Genomic DNA, 20,503 nt, shown 5'->3' with positions numbered 1-20,503 from the left:
TCTACTGCTCAAAATAAAGAAGAAAACAAAGAAACTCCTCATGGCCCCCCACACACTTTCTGTTCAATTACTCTAGAGAAGGAAGCATTCCAGCACGACTGTGTGCTTAATATGCAATCTTCATTACATTAGATATACTTTCAAGTACATCAAAATTCAGCACAAATGCTTTCCTTCACTTTACAAGAGTTATACAAATTGATTACAACTCAATTATGAAAAAGTTAACCATGGGAGACCAAACTTAGAACTTGTTTGCTCGAGGTCAAACCATGAGACTAATGCACCCCAAGTACGATCTCCGCCTTCGATAGCACGGGGATTGCGTGTCCTCGTCATTCCATGAAATGGGAAGTCAACCAAGAAAGCAATCTTACACGATAATAGGTCATTCTAGAATACTTAGATCAGTGTGCATGCAATTGACAATAGAGATCTAGCATGGAGATAGCAATTGTGCAACTTGGAGCATAGAATGTGCACCATATGGAAGGCCTCTCATGTGCATCATGTAGGCTTTCAAAATTGGCCACAAAATCATAAAAGTTAAACTCTATTTTTCTGCAACTGATAGTAGAGCACATGTTACAGCAAGGTAATGGATGCTTAATTCTCATAGATAGATGGCATGGGTTATAGGTATGTATGGTGTAGTATGGACTGTGCTATGACATGGACTTGCCAATTGGCCATAAATATCATAAAACTCAAAATCTATCTTGCTATAACTGATGTCAGAACTCAAATTACAGCAAGATAATGGAGGTTTAATGCTCACAAATAGATGGTTAGAGTGTAGATACAAAGGGCAAACTGTGTGGTTTGATATGGACTATAATAAAATGACATTGTATTGTCTACAAAATTAAGCCTCTAAGATCAAAGGGATGATAATAGCTTGCTGTAAATTTGGGATAAGTTAAGGTTACATCAATATTGAAGGTCCTTTATGCTCCATTAATGGCAGAAATCTTTATGGATTTAAAAACAAAATTATCATAGACAATCATTGACGTAAATAAAGTGATGACAGCCCCTCCCTAAAATTCATGGCCACTTAGCCACAGGAAACACATGGGATGTTTACTGGCTTTGAGATCCTTCATGAAATCTCTCTAAAACACCCAAAACCATTCTCCAAACTCACTCACCAAACCCTTATTCACAAAAAGCAAAAGAAAATTAAAAAACCTTAGTCATCTGCAGTTTCAACAAAATGAAAAAGAACAAAATATGTCCCTCATCTGAACTAATTTGAGTGCATTTCAAATTTCTCTCCGTTTCCCTTCCTTCACTGGTCGTCGTGAAATCAATTTCTTGTCCTCCATCAATGTTATCACTTTGTTCAAAAGGGAAAGTTTATTTCACTACCCATCTTCAGATTTGTAAGAGGAGGGGGAGAGAGATTATGTTTGATGAATAAGAATTTTAAGAGAGAGAGCGTTGTTTTAGTGTAAGCGAATCAAGGGTTTTGATTCGATGGTTGTGGATAACCTATTTCTGGCAATTGGGTTGGTTTATCTTTCACTTACAGAGCAGCTCGGGTGGCTCTTGTGTGATAGTTTCCACTTGGGGAGAATATTTCCTTTTTGTTGCTTTTGATGTCGTAGTGATATCTTTCTGATCATTCTTAAAGTTTAGTTGATTTTTGATATTAAATTGGGTTTTCTTGTATGCATTGATTTTCTCTTTCTAAGTTCTTGGAAGATTATGGACGCTTCTTTTCCTTTTGTGCCACTGAAAATAATTCAAGAAGAAAGAAGAATAGGACGCACGAGCTAGGTATGAGAGAATGAATGGCACGTCCAAGACTAGCCCTTGGTTTAAATGTCCTTATATAAATTACAACTCGCTTATGACGATATTTTATTGATAGAACTCGCTTATGACGATATTAATATTTATATATGAACATATTTACAAATCTGCTCTTGTAAACCATGTTATATTGTTTATAAGTAGCAATCATGGATAGTTAGAAGTCTATTTCTTTGTTTGGTTAGCCTTTCTGTAGAAATATCTGCCACCTTTTCATTGGTCCCAACAAATTTTCATCGATTGCGTTGTTTTAAATTTTCTCACTCATGAAGTGTTGGCCTTTCTGAATATGTTTCGTCTTTCATGGAGCGCTGGATTTATGGTGATGACTATTGTACTTTGATTATTATAGTATAGAATGACACTACATAATCTGAGACCAAGAACCATAACAAATTTTTTTTTTCCAACTCCAGAAGGGACTAGAACTCAGCCTCTGTGCTTAATCTTGCTACTGTCCATTGTTTCTTGCCACGCAAGGATACCAAATTATTGCCCATGAACACAAAATAATCTATAACCGATCGTCCCTAGCCCAATTGGCATCTAAAAAGGCTACAAACCTTAAAGAGTCATGTCCTTAGGATTATTTTTAAAGTAAAGCAGCCCATTATTTGTAATGTCCTTTATGCATCTTCTTGGTAGCCTCTACATGATCTGTTCTTGGACTATGCATGTACTGGCTCACTCAATTTGGAGCATAAGGTACATCGGGTCTTGTGAAGGCGAGATATTATTAGGCACCAACTGTAATACTGTATTCTTTTGGGTATGTAATAAAATCTCCGAAACTTTTATTATCTTCCAATCTTCTATTCCGAACTTAAGGCGTAGGGGGCTGGTTTTGCATTTAACATCTTTTTCCTTTTCAAAAGGTCAAAGCATATTCGTGCTACCCAAGTATTATCGTATTTTTCTTCTTTCAACTTCTATATCTAGAAAGTATTTTAGATTTCCCATTTACTTCATTTGAAATGCATCAAAAAGAACCTTTTCAATGTGATTCATCTTCTTCAATGAGCTACTTTTGAGGATAATGTCATCTATATGGAATAGTCGAATGGTTATATCTTTTCTATCACACTGAATAAATAAGGAGACGTCTACTAGAGATCTCTGAAGTCCATAATTCCTTGTTACTTTACAAAAGCTATCAAATCAAGCTCGTGATGCCTGCTTCAACCCATCTCACCCGATTTAATTTGCACTCTATGAGTTTCATATCTCCTTCACTATATCCCATTGGCGATTCTGTATCTACTTCTTTCGAATCCCCTTGTAAATGCATTTTTAAAATCCAACTGGAGCATCTCCCTAGCATGGGCTAGTGCAAGGGATAAATAACTTTGATGGCGCCCACTTTACCACAGACTTAAAGTTTCATCATTGTCCAGCCTTTATTCTCGATTGTATCGCTTTGCGATGAACATTGCTTTGAGCTGCTCAATGGAACCATTCTGCTTATACTTTATTTTGTACTTTAGGCCTTGGGAATATCACCCATATTCTTTATCTTTGCAATGCTTGAATCTCTTCATGCACTACCTCTATCCATCTCACATTTTTAAATGCCAATTCATCCAAACCGGACCCATTCTCTTTTGGAATTTCTATCAAGAGAATTTGACTTTCAACGGAAAGAGGGTCATAACTTGCCCACCTTTCTGACGCCAAGTGCGAGCTGATTCTCTGAGTTGATTTTGCTCCCTAAATGGACTATGAAGTACTACATTTTGATTTTGATCGCTTGTAAGGCATATGTCAAGTTCTCTCTCATGATTCTCTACTTCTTGGTGCTCATTTTCTATACTTGAATTGTCCTTCATGGGCTACTATTAGCTATGTGTCATGCTTTTCATGTGTAACACTTTTATCTTCTTCTGATGACTAACTTCTAATCGCTCTACGAACTTTTAATACTTTCTGGTTCATCATGCAATAAGTTTTGTTTGTTAGAAATGGTGCATGAGGGAGAATCCATCTTGGGCATCAACCTCCAGGCCTTCTCTTTCCTTCTCTTTCAATTTAAGAAGCTTTGGAGGAGAATAAATTCCGTTTTCATCAAAGATCACATGTCCATAAATTCATATCCTCTTATTTCTTGGGCAATAACAGCAATACCCTTTGTGCATATACATTGTAGCTTATGAACATGCATATCTCAGCTTTCTGCATCAACTTATCCTTTTGACTTCGATTGACATGAACATAATAAGTAGCCTTGAAAAAGTCGTAACATGATGTATTCTGGGTCTCTTCCATGAAGAGTAAAGAATGAAGATTTTCCATCAATGTTTGTGGAAGGCAACTTATTAATAATATGCACTATAATGTGAAAATCTTCACTCCACGTAGATTTGGAGACTCCGCTAACATGCATCATATATTAGGCTGCCTCTCTTATATGTCTATTTTTTCTTCTTGTTGGAATTATGGCTTTTCAAGGTCTTAAATTCAAGATTCCTTTGCTCCGTGGGGGTGAGTGAGAGATGGTGGGGGTGAGTGAGAGATGATGATTCTAGGTGCTTGGTGCATTAGGGCCTAAAATCACATGCCCCAAGTACATGAGGTAATAAGAAATACCAGTGAGGGAGTGAGATCGCTGTAAAAAGTGTACGAGTTACCTCTAAGTCAGGGATATACTTAAAATGTATGCCTCATTGATTATGTGTTGGCCAGGGCTAAGAGAACCAAGAAGAGATCAAAACTTAAGTACCTTAAGTGTAATGGCCCTATATAGGATGGTTGTGACTTGTGACTCATGAGACATGAGTCTGTATCTCGACATGAGACTGCCTTATGGCATGGGTACCCACAGTCGCACGGGAAGATACTCTTTTAACGTGTTATCCAACTAGGAAGAGATTGTGCACCTGTACCTTGAGAGGACCCCCGTATATATTGCTCCAGGGGTACACTTGTAATCCACTGATACTTGAAAATGACAAGACATTGATTAGGGCAACTTTGATAAGCCATAATATGCGTCGTGCCATAGATTGTAGAGCATAGGCTTGGTGGGTCATTCCGAGAGAATGGATCATCATTTTGGTTTAGCCCAATAGAGTACTTCGATACCTAGATTTTAGCCTAAAGATCTCATTTACCAATTGTCTAATTTTATTTTAATGCTACAATTAGAATTTATGATGGAAATATCTATAGAATTTTTGAATTTTTTGAATTTTCGGAGCAAGGAAAAGGAGTTTTTGGATTTGTTTAAATAATTCCATTTGAGGGCAACTAGTGGGGAGCCCCACGTACCCCCAAGTGGCCATATAGTGACACGTGACACGCCACACGACCCACTAGTGGCTAGCGTTAGCATGGCATCAAATACTATCAAGTCTCCTTGTTTGTCATTTGTGAGGGTTTTGGGTATGCCATGAAATTATGGCTTAAATGCTGATCCATGGTTGGACATGATATTTTAAAGTTACTTTTTGTGTGGCATCACTCCATGGGCTTGGGCTCATGTGAATCTTTTGAAATGGTTTAATTCTAATGGATAGTTGGAAGATATTTTACCAATTACAAAAGGGGCACGCCCCTCCCTCTTCATTCTTTACTTATTTTCAAAAGATCACAATGAGCACTATGGGCATACTTAAATGGCATGTGTGAAATTTATTTGAAGCTTAGGATAATTTGGTAAAATGACTTAATCTAGGGTTTTTAAGGAGTGATAAGGGTGTGGAATTTCATCATTTGATCTTGATGGCTAGATAAGGATGATTGGCTAGGATTAAAGCTCTCACATGTTCCATGGATGATGAGCATCAAGGGTCTTGATTAACTCTCTTAAAATATCACACCTAAAATTCTTTGTAAGTAGAACCCCTTAGCCTCATTTCAATACACATCTTAGAGCACACTAGGTGAGAGATGGATAGAGAGTAGAGAGAGCCTCAACGCCCTACATTCTTTTTTCATCTTTATTCCTTCAAGTTGTGAACAAACTTCCTATGGCCATTAAAGCTTTCTTCCTACTTGGTGCTTCACACCTAAGGTAACTTCCATAGTTCCAACTCTTTTATTTCTAGAGTATTTTGCTCATATTTTCTTTGCTGTAAATCTGAGATTGCAATAGCCTTTTCATCCATATATACTTGAGTATTCATGATTTATAACTCCCTTGTGGAACTATGCATGTATACAATCATATGTGTATAGTCTAGTTTACGACTTTGCTCCTAGACACCATTTTCTTCATCATTTTAATTACCTGATATCTTTGAGATTTTTTGAGCATATCAGCAAGAATTTGATGTCCATTTGAGTACTATATCATTGGCCCTTGATCCTAGAGTGTTTCTCTTGTGAAACTACTCTTGTTTTCTCAAGTTTATGGCCACCTACACCCACATAGTTCAAGCTGTTTATAGCTGAATTTTAGTCACTGTCTTCATCACGAAAAGTTAATCTCTCTCTCTCTCTCTCTCTCTCTCTCTCTCTCTTTCTCTCTTATTTTAAAGTTAATCAAGTGCATTTCAAGTGTACATAAGCTTCCCATTTCATAAGTGAGATCAACCCTTGTGTTTTATAGGCCTCCATGGGACAAAATTAAGTCCCTCAAAGGTCCACTTATGTGACCCAAACGCAAAGGGTTCGACCATTGGCTTCCCCCCACCACTTTGCACTTATTTGCTTTAACTTTAAGTTTATTAACTTTTTATTTATTAATAGTTGATTATGCAAAGTTTGGAGTTGGTTTATATTGATAAGAAAAGTGTTTGTATAGTCTATGTGCAAGTGTATGTGCTAAGTGGTGTAGTCTGCTTCTATATGAGTAGTGTGTTGGTTATTTATGACTTGGGGACCCTATAGAGTTGTAATTTTTTCATTTTAAATGATATTTGAGTTTCTGTAAGTTCAAAATTGTGGCTATAATAATGAGTAAGAATTTTGTAAGCCACATGTGAAAGTGTTGTATAAAGAGCATCCTAGACTCAATATCACCCTCACTTATCACTACACCATATTGTTGTGGTGTATGAGGACAACAAAGCTCTTACTTAATTCTTTTGTTGGAAAGAAATTCTTTGAATTTACCTGATGTGTACTCCCCTCCCCTTTGGAATTGAGTAATGTGGCCTTATAAAATACGACTCAACAAAGGAATGAAATTTAACAAAGATATCGGGAACATCTGACTTCTGTTTTAAAATGAAGATCCAAGTGAATATGTTGTATTCATCAATGCAAAGAACTGATGGTGGTAAAGAGGCTAGAGTGCTGCTTGTATAACACTTTCACTTATTATTCAACTTAAAATTTTTACAAACACTTCTTTCACATACAACTTCTCATTAAAATTTTTGATTTACAAAGACTTAAATACTATTGAAAATAAAAGCAATACAACTCTTTGGAGTCCCCAAGTCATAAAAACAAACACATTGTACTCATAGAAGCAAACTACACCACTTAACACACACATTTATATATTGACTGTACATAGACTTTTCTCTTTCATATCAATGAACTCCAAACTTTACATAATCAACTGTTGATGACATAAAACTTTAATGAACTCAAAGTTACAGTAAATAAGTGCAAAACAACGGTGGGTAGCCAATGATAGAGCCCTTTGCTCCCAATTCTCTCAAGTGGACCTTTTAGGGACTTAATTTTGTCTTATGGATGAATGCACGGATGCCTAAATCACAAGGGCTGATCTCACTTATGAAGTGGGAGGTTTATGAACACTTGAAAAATACATGACTTTAAAATGAGAGAAAGAGAGATGAACTTTTGATGTTTAAAATAGTGAACAAAAGTAAGCTATAAACAACTTAAATGATGTGAGTATATATGGCTATAAACCTAAGGAAACAAGAGTAGTTTCATGAGAGAAACACTCAAGGACCAAGGACTAATGAAATGGTACTCAAATAGGCATCAAATGCTTATTGATATGCTAAAAAATTCTCAGAGAAATTTAGTGAACTTTCCTCTAAAACAAAAAAAAATTCTCAGAGAATTCTCAAAAAAATCAGGTAATGAAAATCAAGAAAAAGATGGTGTCTAGGTGCTAAGTACTAAACTGAACTATGCACATATGATGATATACATGCATAGTTTCATAAGGGATATGAATAAATTACTTTAGAAAGGAATAGAGCTATGAAAGTTACCTCAAGTGTAGATTACCAAATAACCTAGACATCAAGAGAGGAACCTTTAATGTCCATAAGAACTATTGTAAAAAAAAATGGCCATAGGAATTTTTGCTCACAAAATGAAACAAGCACGGAAGGGGAATAGGTGAAGCATGGGGCCTCTTACTCTCTCTTATCTCTCATCATGATGGGTTCTCAAGTGTGTTGGAAATGAAGTTAAGGGGCGCTATTTATAGGCAATTTCAAGTGTGAGATTTTAAGTAAATTGATCATGGCCTTTGATGCTCATCATCCATGGCAATTAAGAGGGCTTTGATCTTAGTCACTCATCCTTATCTAGCCATCAAGATCAAATGATGAGATTTCATAACCTTATTACTCATTAAAATCCTAGATTTGGCCATTTTTCCAAATTGTCCTATGTAGGAAATAATTTTAACAAATGTCATTTATTCATTCCAAAAGTGCGCATGATGATCTTTGAAAATGAATAAAGAATGAAACGGTAGGGGCGTGCCCCTCATGTAATTTGCAAAAGTCCATCATCCAATAGGCAAGGTTTCAGAAAATGCTAGACGGCTTGCGTGGCGCCCAGCACCTAGGTGGGGGCCCAGAACCTCGGGCATCATGTAGTGCAAATTCTGAGCATTTTTTCATATATTTTCTATCCAAATGCACATATATCCATATATTTGTGTCAAATTTTGTAATTTTTTCCATTTGAAAATATTGTAAGTTCGCAACATACGTTTTTATATACAAACATATCACATATCTCAGGTTGAGAATAAACTTATTCAAAATTCCAAACCATACAAAACATTTAGAAGTCTAATAGTCTATTGTAAGGTCTCCAACTCTCGTATTTTCTATATTCAATAGCCATAAAATAAACCATAATAACATCCAAGTCTCCAACTCTCCAAGTCTTCAACAAACTGACTTCCAAAACTATAAAAAACCATTAAACCACACAACAAAATAGTCCAAAAGGCAAAAAAAGTATAAACCACATAACAAAATTGTACAAATGTTTAAAGCCCAAACCAAGATGGTGCGATAAAGTTACTACAAAAGAAGAGAGAAGACATCAATAAAAATCAGAATCATCCTCTTCATTACTTCAATCTGCATAAGAATCGAGGCCGTCATCATCAGAATCATCACCCTCTTCAACATATTCCTCTTATTTCGAAGATTCTTCTGAATCTGCCTTTTCTTCCTCTATTTCCCTCTGTGAGTGTGAAGTACCAGCAGAAGAAGTTGCTCAAGTGGCCCTCCTAGGATCAAAAGCTTGCCCCAAAGCCTCCTCGACCATTTCCCATGTCAAACCCTCCTTTGGGAAGACCTCCGCAATACCAGGGTCACCAACTAGCTAATCTGAAGCATTCTCCATGTCTTTCGATGAGATAAGATCCTTCTTTGGCTAGTTTTTCTTCTCCTTGTGCCTTTGGTTCTCTTTAACAAAAACCAAGTCACTATTTCTTCTCTTTGTATGCACCTATAAGGAAAAATCCTTAACTATTATGAGTCTACGATCTTCTTACCTTCTATGAATCTATATTAGAAAAATACACTTATAAATAAGAAAAACACATAAAATTGTAAAATAGTAAAATACCATCTCAAATGAACTCCAATTGCGCTCACAACCATAAGAGGTAGCTGTCAACCTCAAAATCTGTATAGCCATCTTCTAGAGGTTTGGAGCGTTACTCCCATGTTGTCTCCACCATTGGGCTGCAATATGTGGGCAACCTTTATAATTAATTTAGGCATTTAACATTATCGTACATAATTCTAAGAACTTGACAGTTGAAACTTGAAAGAAAATTGTACTTTATAAAACAAAATTCAAAATTATATTATCTGGTTCGTCTTTGTTTCTCTGTCTTAATGCCATATCTTTCTCAAATGACATCAAAGAACATTTGTACGAAATAAGCTCTTCAGTTGATATCTTATCTTGGATATGTAGATCGGGAACTAATTTATTAAGGCATTCATTAAAACCTTCCATAATTATCCCTTTTGACTCAATATGCACATCTTTATAAAAGAATTTGGAGTCCAAGTAGTGCCCTGCTGCATGCAATGGTCTATGGAGCTGCCTATCTCATTTGTCGTACTTGGCTGCATCATTGCCCAAATTCTCTACAATCTCATTCTTAGCCCTTTCCATTGCATCATATATAAAGCCCATGGAGGGCTTATCAGCATCAACCAAGCACAAGATCTTCACCAAGGGAAGAAATATTAATATCGCATGCTTCACCCCACGTCAAAAATATTTCGAAAGAACAATATCCCGTAACTTCTTTCCCTTGGCGTCTCTAGACCACTTACACCTTAATGTGATCCTCTTCTTATACATGCTCTGTAGGATAAGGTAGGCAGTGACAAATCTAGTGACCCCAGGCCTCACTAGCTCTCTGTTTTTTGTAAACTTGCGCATCATGCTAAGGGTAAGTATGTTAATGTATATGAAGATTGTAACCTCCTTAGCCTTAAACAGAATTCCTTTAATAGTAGACAAATCACCAATGGCCTCAAGCATAAGATCTATGCAAAAGGAGTCCAAAATATGCGAGACCTCTTTTGTCGAAGCAAATGACCTACAGCTAGATTGGGAGCAGCATTATATGTGACCACTTGAATTACAAGTTCCTCAACCTCCTCAATAGCCTCATCAATGAAAGAAAATATATAATGAGCATCATGTATATTATTGGAAGCATCAATTGATCGCAAAAAACTGTACCACAGGGACAATTTACCAACAAATTGATGTTACTCCTCCTATCACTCCACATATCTGTTAAAGAAACCACAAATTTAGCCAATCCCTCCTTATGGGTCTTGAGATATTTGTTAGTATATTCAACTTCTTTCTTCAGTAGTGGTTCTCCAATCTCATAAGAAGTTGGACTTTTCAAATCTAGCCCAAATTGCCCAATTGCTTCCAATATTGTATGGAAGCTATTCAAGCGAGCGGTGTTAAAAAAAATGCCTGTATGATGAAACCATCGAGCAATATACTGAATCACCCTGCCTCTATCTTCTTTCTTAAATCTATTTTCAATTGTCACTTGTTTTTTCCCCTTTCCTCCTTTGCCTTTTTCAATTATTGTCTTAGGGTTAGGAGTAAAAAAACTATCTATAGGGCCTCTCATACGAGGCTTCTTACACCGAAAAGCCCTCTTGCTCGAGCTTTGAGTACCAACCATGGCTACCTCTTTTTCCCCCTCTTCAGTGTCAATATTATCAGAAAAAACATGGACCCCTGAATTTAATTATGCTATATCTTATTTTTTTGAAATTTTTTTACTCTTTTCACCTTCAATGTATTCGAAAATTTCTTTCTTTACAAGCTCTAGGACTTTCTTACATGGAACACCATCACCTCTAATACCGGCAAGATGTTTCTTAAATCTATTTATGTCGGCATTATAAACATGTCCACAAAAAATGCATATAATTTTATTCTTATCATTTTTATCCAGGTTAAAACAATATTTCCATCTTGGATCTTCACCCCTAGTAGACCCGGCAAAAGACATCTCAAATTGGAAAAATAAAACTCAAATAAAGATTACAAACTGACATTTTCTGCCCAATCTCTAATCTTCTAATGCCATCAATAACACCCTAAAAATAATTTCAATGAGAAAAGAAAACTTTTTCAATTCACAAAAAATACTTTATATTATCAGAAATTACTTTAGATTCACATAAATACGTTTAACATAATTTGTCACATCCCTGCTCCCTACCGTCCTTATTGGACCCACAGAGGCGTAAATCGGGGCCCACCGAAAGACAATAGGCATGGGGTCACGACCACAAGTAGCGAAAGCCACTCGGGTTGTAGTGCGCTTAACACTTTTATAATCAAGGGATCAATGCCAACTACGAAATAACAGAAAAACCAAGCACAAAACAAAAAATCATGAACTGATGGACAAACAAGTCCCAAAAAGGCATATGATGGTTCCAAAATAGTGAGTACAATTGGGTTCAAGGCATATAAGGCCCATACAACAAGATACAATTCCAATGCAAAGTGGACCATAAGGCCAAGCTGCTAACTAAAACATATAAGTAAAAGATTCTTCCACAGAAAGGGAGTACGGGCTCCAATTGCGATCACCAGAACGCCCTTCCAAAACCCGCAGTCTATTACTCTATATAGAGAAAAGTTGAAAGAGTGAGCTGTAAAGCCCAGTAAATAGATCAAGATGCCATGCTTTCTTGCCTACACATATTATCTCTATTACTCTACATAGAGGAAAGTTGAAAGAGTGAGCTGTAAAGCCCAATAAATAGATCAAGGTGCCATGCTTTCTTGCCTACACATATTATCTCATAACAATACTCAGGGTGTTATGCAAGTCATACAAAACATGGAGCCATGTGTTAAAATCATATTTAACAATGTGTCGTGCATGGTGGAGCAATAACAAATCAAATTAATCAAATATGATAGGAACCAAAAGTCGATCAAATTATTCAAGCATGAGCAATTTAATAGTTCAACATAATTGGGCAAATATTTATCACGCATAATCAATATCAAGAAATACTACCTAACTCCCTAACTCCTGAAATAGAAGCCTTATCCCATCAGGCCAATCAAATCTCGATATATAGAACTTCTACCACCACACCAGAAGGGAAGCACCACCAATGGGTCCCTCCGTTGTGTAGTGCCTTACACACACACAGTCCCAGCGTGCTTTGAGGCTTTTGATACGTGGTGGCGTTGCAAGACGCGACCCTCTCCTTGTGCCCTTCTGGCGGGAGGGCGTTATACTACCAAAGGGGTCCCAATGGATAGTACCTCACTTAGACTTTGGGGGGCGCGACCATCCCAAACACTCACATCCTAACTCTCATCCTTTCATGGAGAGCTAGGGAAAGATCTCAGCTGCTGGCATAATTTTTCTCATCACACAACATGTGACCATCAACACAATCATATCATAAGCATGAGTCCACGCACACAGCATGTGACTATCAACACATATCTCATAAGCATGAGTCCATGCACACAGCATGTGACCATCAGCACATATCTCATAAGCATGTGACCATCAACTCATATTTTATCATAAGCATGAGTCCACGCACACAGCGTGTGACCATCAACACATATCTTATAAGCATGAGTCCACGCGCACTGCATGTGACCATCAATACATATCTCACAAGCATGACTCCACGCACACAACATGTGACCATCAACACATATCTCATAAGCATGAGTCTATGCACATAGCTTGTGACCATCAACACATAATAAGCAGCATATTACAATGCGCACATATCACATCAACAGCATGCTATGCATATAAGCATATTATCATGCTCATTAGCTCAAGGGACATCATTATGTCACTATCATATTGTATATCAATGCAATAGGCATCACTATATCATATCATCATGCTTATTAGTTCAAGAGACATCATCATGTCAATGTCATGCTATATATCAATGGAATAGATATCACCATGTCATATTTCTGGTTTTTCAATATGTACACAGTCCACCTTTAAAGGCCTATCATGAGATTCAAAGATCATTTAAACTTGAACCCAATTTTATGACAATCTAGGCTCATGAAAAGACAACTTTCGTATAGAAGGTAACCCCAAATATTGGTCTAAAGTTTGTCAAACTGTTTGATGTTCTTGGGTGAAGTTTCTGTTTTGCACATCAAAAAATCTAGGGTGACACCTTAATATGAAAATGACTATAACTTTCAAACCACAAGGAACTTTATCATGATTCCAATACCAATTTCAAAATAGATTCATCTATCTATCATTTCAAAGTAGTTTGACCTCATTCTAGTATATTTTGGTCAGTGAAGATCTTCACACCAAAACACGTTAAATCCCTAGAACTTTACTTCACAAATTGGACATGCTTCAAATAATGGTTAATAACTTTCAAATCAAATGAGTTATTAACAAGGGGTCTTTTTCATGCTGTAATAGATTCAATGAGTTACCGACCTACCAAAATTCATGGTTTAAGGTGAGGTTTAATATACCCGAACGATATCTTAAACAGGGGCCACAATTGTGGAAATCAGAACACATTTTAGAAGGATTTCAGTAGCATGCACCTGCACTCTCTCTGACACCCATATTCATATTTGAGTTTCATATTTTGATTAGGTAAGGAAACATGCATTAACATAAGCATGAAGCCATGGAAACTAGATCCACTTACCTACTCCAATCGAAATTTCAAAGTTATCCACCAGCTTCACCTTGAATGCCAAGCCCAAAGGATTGGGTTCAAGCTTGAAGGATTAAGGGAGGTTTAGAAGGCTTAAGGGATGAGAAGGAGAACGTGGGTAAAAGAGGCGCAGTGAGGAGAAAGAGAGACAGCCCAAATTCATGAGTGGGTGGGGAGTATAAATAAACATGGATGGTGGAGGTATGCATTTGCTACATTGCACTCATGCTTGAAGAGAGAGAGAGAGATCAAGTGTTGGATGCACAATGATGCGGTGGAAGCATGCATGTGCCACATGGCACTCATGCATGAAGAGAGAGAGAGCAAGCATGAGAAACACAATGATGGGGTGAAAGCATGCATATTCCATATGGCACTCATGCATGAAGAGAGAGAGCAAATATTTGAAGCACAATGATGGGGTAGAAGCATGCATGTGCCACATGGCACTCGTGCACGAAGAGAGAGCAAACATGAGAGAGAAGAAGCACCCTTAGACCACCATACACCACCCGCGCTCAGCAGCGCACTCAACCGTCCGTGCTCTTAACGCATGTTCGACCACCCACGCTTGCCAGCTCGCTCATCCATCCGCGCTCTTAGCTATGCACTTATCCGATCGCACTCGACCATCTGTGATCCCCACGCGCGTCAGTCCACTCGTGCCATCGACTCGCCAGTGTACTACAATTACCCTAGAAAAGTTTTGGTCCTTACATCATGCGTCCCCTTAAAAATGATTTTGTCCTCTAAATCATACATCTGCTATTCAAATAATTAGTTGATAACCTCAGATAAAAGGGACACTCAATTGCTCTATGGAAGGAAGTGCATGTCCTGCATTTGTTGGGATGAGATTGGTGAGAAAAGGCTTTTGGGGCTAGAAATCGTCTAGGTGACCTCATATAAGATAACATTGATTCGAGAGAGGCTTAAGACGGCAGAAGAGTTACGTCGATAATCGAAAGAGAGACCTCGAGTTTGAGGTGGGTAATTAGGTCTTCCTAAAGGTGTCACCATCCAAGGGCATCATGAGGTTCGACAAGAAATGGAAGCTGAGCCCTCGCTATATCGGACCCTTTGAGATCTTGGAGAGGGTCGAAAGGGTGGCATATCGACTTGCCTTATCGCTCAAGTTGGCAAACATCCATAATGTCTTTCATGTATCTTTATTGCGGAAGTATGAGCCCGATTTATCCCATGTTCTGAGATGTGAACCCTTACAGATCAGAGAGGAACTGACCTTCATTGGGAGGCCAGTTCAGATACTGGATAGAAGGGTGCGGGTATTGTGTAATAAGGAGATCCGAGAAAAGTACCCCCATTTATTTAAATAGTAGATGCATGATTTAGAGGACTATATCCTTGTTAAGGAGGGGATGATGTAAGGACCGAGACTTTTTCGGGGTAACTGAAGTACGTTGGTGAGTCGTTGGCGCAGGTGGATTGACGCGCGTGGGGAGCGTGGATAGTTAAGTGCGCTGTTGAGCGCGGGCCGATGAGTGCACTGTTGAGTACGGACGGATGAGTGCACTGTTGAGTACGGACGGAAAAGTGCGTTGCTGAGAGCGCATTGGCGAGTACGAGTAGACGGACGCGCATTGAGAGTGCAGACGGTTGAGTGCGCTACTGAGCACAGGGGGTGTATGGTGGTCTAGGGTGCTTCTTCTCTCTCATGATTGCTCTCTCTCTCTCTTCATGCGTGAGTGCCATATGGCACATGCATCCTTCGACCCAATCATTGTGTTTCCCATGCTTGCTCTCTCTCTCTTCATGCATGAGTGCAATGTGGCACATGCATCCTTCCACCCCATCATTGAGTTTCCCATGTTTGCTCTATCTCTTTCTCTTCATGCATGAGTGCCATGTGGCACATGCATGCTTCCACCATCCATGCTTATTTATACTCCCCACCCACTCGTGAATTTGGGTTTTCTCTCTCTCTCTCCTCACTGTCCCTCTTTTTCACCCACGTTCTCCTTCTCCTCCCTTTAAGCCTTTTAAACCTCCCCAAGCCTTAATCCCTTAAGCATGAATCCAATCCTTTGGAGCTTGGCATTCAAGGTGAGCTGGTGGAACACTTTGGAATTTCGATTGGGGTAGCTAAGTAAATCTAGTTTTCATGGCTTCATGTTTATGTTAATGTATATGTTTCCTTACCTAATCAAAATATGAAAGTCAAGTATGAGTGTGGGTGTGAGTGCGAGTGCAGGTGCATGCTACTGAAATCCTTCTAAAGTGTGTTTTGATTTCCAAAATTGTGGCCCCTGTTTAAGAGATCGTTTGGGTACCTTAAACCTCTCCTTAGACCATGAATTTTGGTGGGTCAATAACCCATTGAATCTATTTCAGCATGAAAAAGACCCTTTGTTAATATCTCATTTGATTTGAAAGTTATTAACTATTTTTTAAAGCATGTCAGATTTGTGAAGTAAAATTCTAGAGATATAAAGTGTTTTTGTGTGAAGCTTTTCACTAACCAAAATATACTAGAATGAAGTCAAACCACTTTGAAATGAATCTATTTTGAAATTGGTTTTGGAATCATGATAAAATTTCTTGTAGTTTGAAAGTTATGGTCATTTTCTTATTAGGGTCACTTTGGATTTTCTGCAGTGCAAAACAGAAACTTCACCCATGAACATTAAACAGTTTGACAAACTTTAGACCAATATGATTATACGCATAACATTCTTTGGACATGTTGATGTTTCATGTTAGTATATGTATAACATGCTTATGATATGATATGTCTTGATGGTCACATGCTGTGTACACAACTCATGCTTATGATATGATATGTGTTGATGGTCACATGCTATGTGCATGGACACATGCTTATGAGATATGTGCTAATGGTCACATTCCGTGCATGGACTCATGCTTATGATATGATATGTACTGATGGTCACATGTTGTGTGTGTGGACTCATGCTTATGATATGATATGTGTTGATGGTCGCATGCTGTGTGCGTGGACTCATGCTTATGATATGATATGTGCTGATGGTCACATGCTATGTGCATGGACTCATGATTATGATACGATATGTGCTGATGGTCACATGTTGTGTGCATGGACCCATGCTTATGAGATATGTGCTGATGGTCATATACTGTGTGCGTAGACTAATGCTTATGATATGATATGTGGTGATGGTCACATGTTGTGTGATGAGAAATATTGTGCCGACAGCTGAGATCTTTCCCTGGCTCTCTATAATAGGATGAGAGTTAGGATGTGAGTGTTTGGGAGGGTCACGCCTTCCAAAATCTAAGTGAGGCACTATCTATTGGGACCCTTTTGGTAGTGTAGCGCCCTCTTGCCAGAAGCGCACAAGGAGAGGGTCGCGGTTTGCAAGGCCACCGCCTATCAAAAGCCCCAAAGCGTGTTGAGACTGTGTGTGTGAGGCACTACGCAACGGAGACTATGTGTGTGAGGCACTACGCAACGGAGTGATCCGTTGGTGGTGCTTCCCTCTTGGTGTGATGGTAGAAGTTCTATGCATTGGGATTTGATTGGCCTGATGGATAGGGCTTCTATTTCAGGAGTTAAGGAATTAGGGAGTGAGGCAGTATCTCTTGATATTGATTATGCATGATATGTACTTGCCTAATTATGTTGATCTATTAAGATGCTCATGCTTCAATGATTTGATCGACTTCTGGTTCATATCAGATTTGATTGATCTTATTTGTTATTGCTCCACCATGAACGAATTATGCACGACGCATTGTTAAATATATTTTGACACATGGCTCCATGTTTTCTAAGAGTTGCATAACACCATGAGTATTGTTATGAGATAATATGCGTAGGCAGGAAAGCATGGCACTTTGATCTATTTACTAGGCTTTACAGCTCACTTTTTTAACTTTCCTTTATGTAGAATAATAGCCTGCGAGTTTTGGAAGGGTGTTCCGGTGATCACAGTTGGAGCCCGTACTCGCTTTCTGTGGAAACTTCTTTTTACTTATATATTTTAGTTGGCAGATTGGCCTTATGGTCCACTTTGTATTGGAATTATGTCTTGTTGTATGGCCTTTTGTGGCTTAGACCCAATTGTACTCACTAATTTGGAATTATACTCACTAATTTGGAACTATCAAATGCCTTTTTGGGACCTGTTCGTCATTTAGTTCATAGTTATGTGTTTTGTGCTTGGTTTTTCTTTTCTTTCGTGGCCGGCTTTGATCCCTTCATTATAAAAGCATTGAGCGCACTACAACTTGAGTGACTTTCGCTACCTATGGTTGTAATCCCACGCCCTATTGTCCTTCGGCTGGCTCGGGTTAGCCCTTTGTGGGTCCAACAAGGACTGTAGGGGGTGGGGTTGTGACAAATTATGACACCCTGCCCCCTACCGTCCTTGCCTAACCCACAAAGGGCTTACCCGAGCCCACCGGAGGACAATAGGGCGTGGGGTCACGACCACAAGTAGCAAAATCCACTCAGGTTGTAGTGCGCACAACGCTTTTTTAATGAAGGGATTAAAACCAACCACGAAAGAAAAGCAAAACCAAGCTCAAAACACATAACCCTGAACTGATGGACAAACAAGTCCCAAAAAAGCATATGATAATTCCAAAATAGTGAGTACAATTGCGTCCAAGGCACAAAAGGCCCATACAACAAGACATAATTCCAATACAAAGTAGACCATAAGGGCAATCTGCCAACTAAAACATCTCAGTAAAAAGAAGCTTCCACAGGAAGGGAATATGGGCTCCAACTGTGATCACCAGAATGCCCTTCCAAAACCCGCAGTCTATTACTCTACATAGAGGAAAGTTACAAGAGTGAGCTGTAAAGCCCAATAAATCGATCAAGGTGCCATGCTTTCCTGCCTACGCATATTCTCTCATAACAATACTTAGGGAGTTGTGCAAGTCTTACAAAACATGGAGCCATGTTTCAAAATCATATTTAATAATGTGTCGTGCATGATTCATTCATGGTGGAGCAATAACAAATCAGATTAATCAAATATGATATGAACCAAAAGTCAATCAAATCATTCAATCATGAGCATCTTAATAGATCAACATAATTAGGCAAGTATATATCACGCATAATCAATATCAAGAGATATTACTTACCTCCCTAACTCCTAAAATAGAAGCCCTATCCCTCAGGCAAATCAAATCTCGATGCATAGAACTTCTATCATCACACCAGGTGGGAAGCACCACCAACAGATCACTCCTTTGCATGCCTCACACAGTCCCAACACGCTTTGGGGATTTTGATAGGCAGTGGCTTTGCAAGACACGACCCTATTCTTTTGCCCTTTTGGCGGCAGGGCATTACACTACCAAAGGGGTCCCAATGGATAGTGCCTCACTTAGATTTTGGGGGACACGACCCTCTCAAACACTCACATCTTAACTCTCATCCTATCATAGAGAGCCAAGGAAAGATCTTAGCCGCTGGCACAATTTTTCTCATCATATCTTAAGCATGAGTTCATGCACACAGCATGTGACCATCAACACATATCATATTATAAGCATGAGTCCGTGCACACAACATGTGACCATCAGCACATATCGTATCATAAGCATGAGTCTACGCACACAACATGTGACCATCTTCACATGTCATATCATAAGCATGAGTCCATACACACAACATGTGACCATCAACACATATCATATCATAAGCATGAGTCCATGCACACAGAATGTGACTATTAACACATATCTCATAAGCATGAGTCCATGCACACTGCATGTGACCTTCAGCACCATATCATATCATAAGCATGAGTCCACGCACACAGAATGTGACCATCAGCACATATCTCATAGGCATGAGTCCATGCACACAACATGTGACCATCAATACATATCATATCATAAGCATGAGTCCATGCACATAGAACGTGACCATCAACACATATCTCATAAGCATGAGTCCATGCACACTGCATTTGACCTTCAGCACCATATCATATCATAAGCATGAGTCCACACACACAGAATGTGACCATCAGCATATATCTCATAGGCATGAGTCCATGCACACAACATGTGACCATCAACACATATCATATCATAAGCATGAGTCTATGCACACAACATGTGACCATCAACACAATTCATATTATAAGCATGAGTCCATGCACACAGCATGTGACCATCAACACATATCATATCATAAGCATGTTATACATATACTCACATGAAACATCAACATGTCCAAAGTACGCTATGCCTATAATCATATTATCATGCTCATTAGCTCAAGGGATATCATCATGTCAATATCATACTATATACCAACGCAATAGACATCGCAATGTTATTTTTCT

At 38.5% G+C, this 20,503-nt stretch overlaps 1 protein-coding gene and 1 long non-coding RNA gene across 3 annotated transcripts in view; one reads left to right on the top strand and one right to left on the bottom strand.

Annotated features, from left to right (window-relative positions):
* LOC18445716 (putative F-box protein At5g52610) overlaps positions 1 to 20,503 on the top strand; it is a 38,119-nt gene that overhangs the window by 6,076 nt on the left and 11,540 nt on the right. The window lies entirely within an intron of this gene.
* LOC148783138 (uncharacterized) lies at positions 6,076 to 19,629 on the bottom strand. The gene is made up of 2 exons (XR_016049323.1): positions 19,290 to 19,629; positions 6,076 to 12,124 (listed from the first exon to the last, which is right to left on the bottom strand). It is a non-coding gene; the product is annotated as an uncharacterized LOC148783138 (long non-coding RNA).

Source organism: Amborella trichopoda, chromosome 2 (assembly GCF_054954075.1).
Source record: "Amborella trichopoda isolate Santa Cruz 75 chromosome 2, AtrichopodaSantaCruz75HAP2 v2.0, whole genome shotgun sequence".
Taxonomy (NCBI): domain Eukaryota; kingdom Viridiplantae; phylum Streptophyta; class Magnoliopsida; order Amborellales; family Amborellaceae; genus Amborella; species Amborella trichopoda.
Note: the sequence above shows the minus strand (reverse complement) of the source record. Positions and strands in the feature narration are given on the sequence as shown.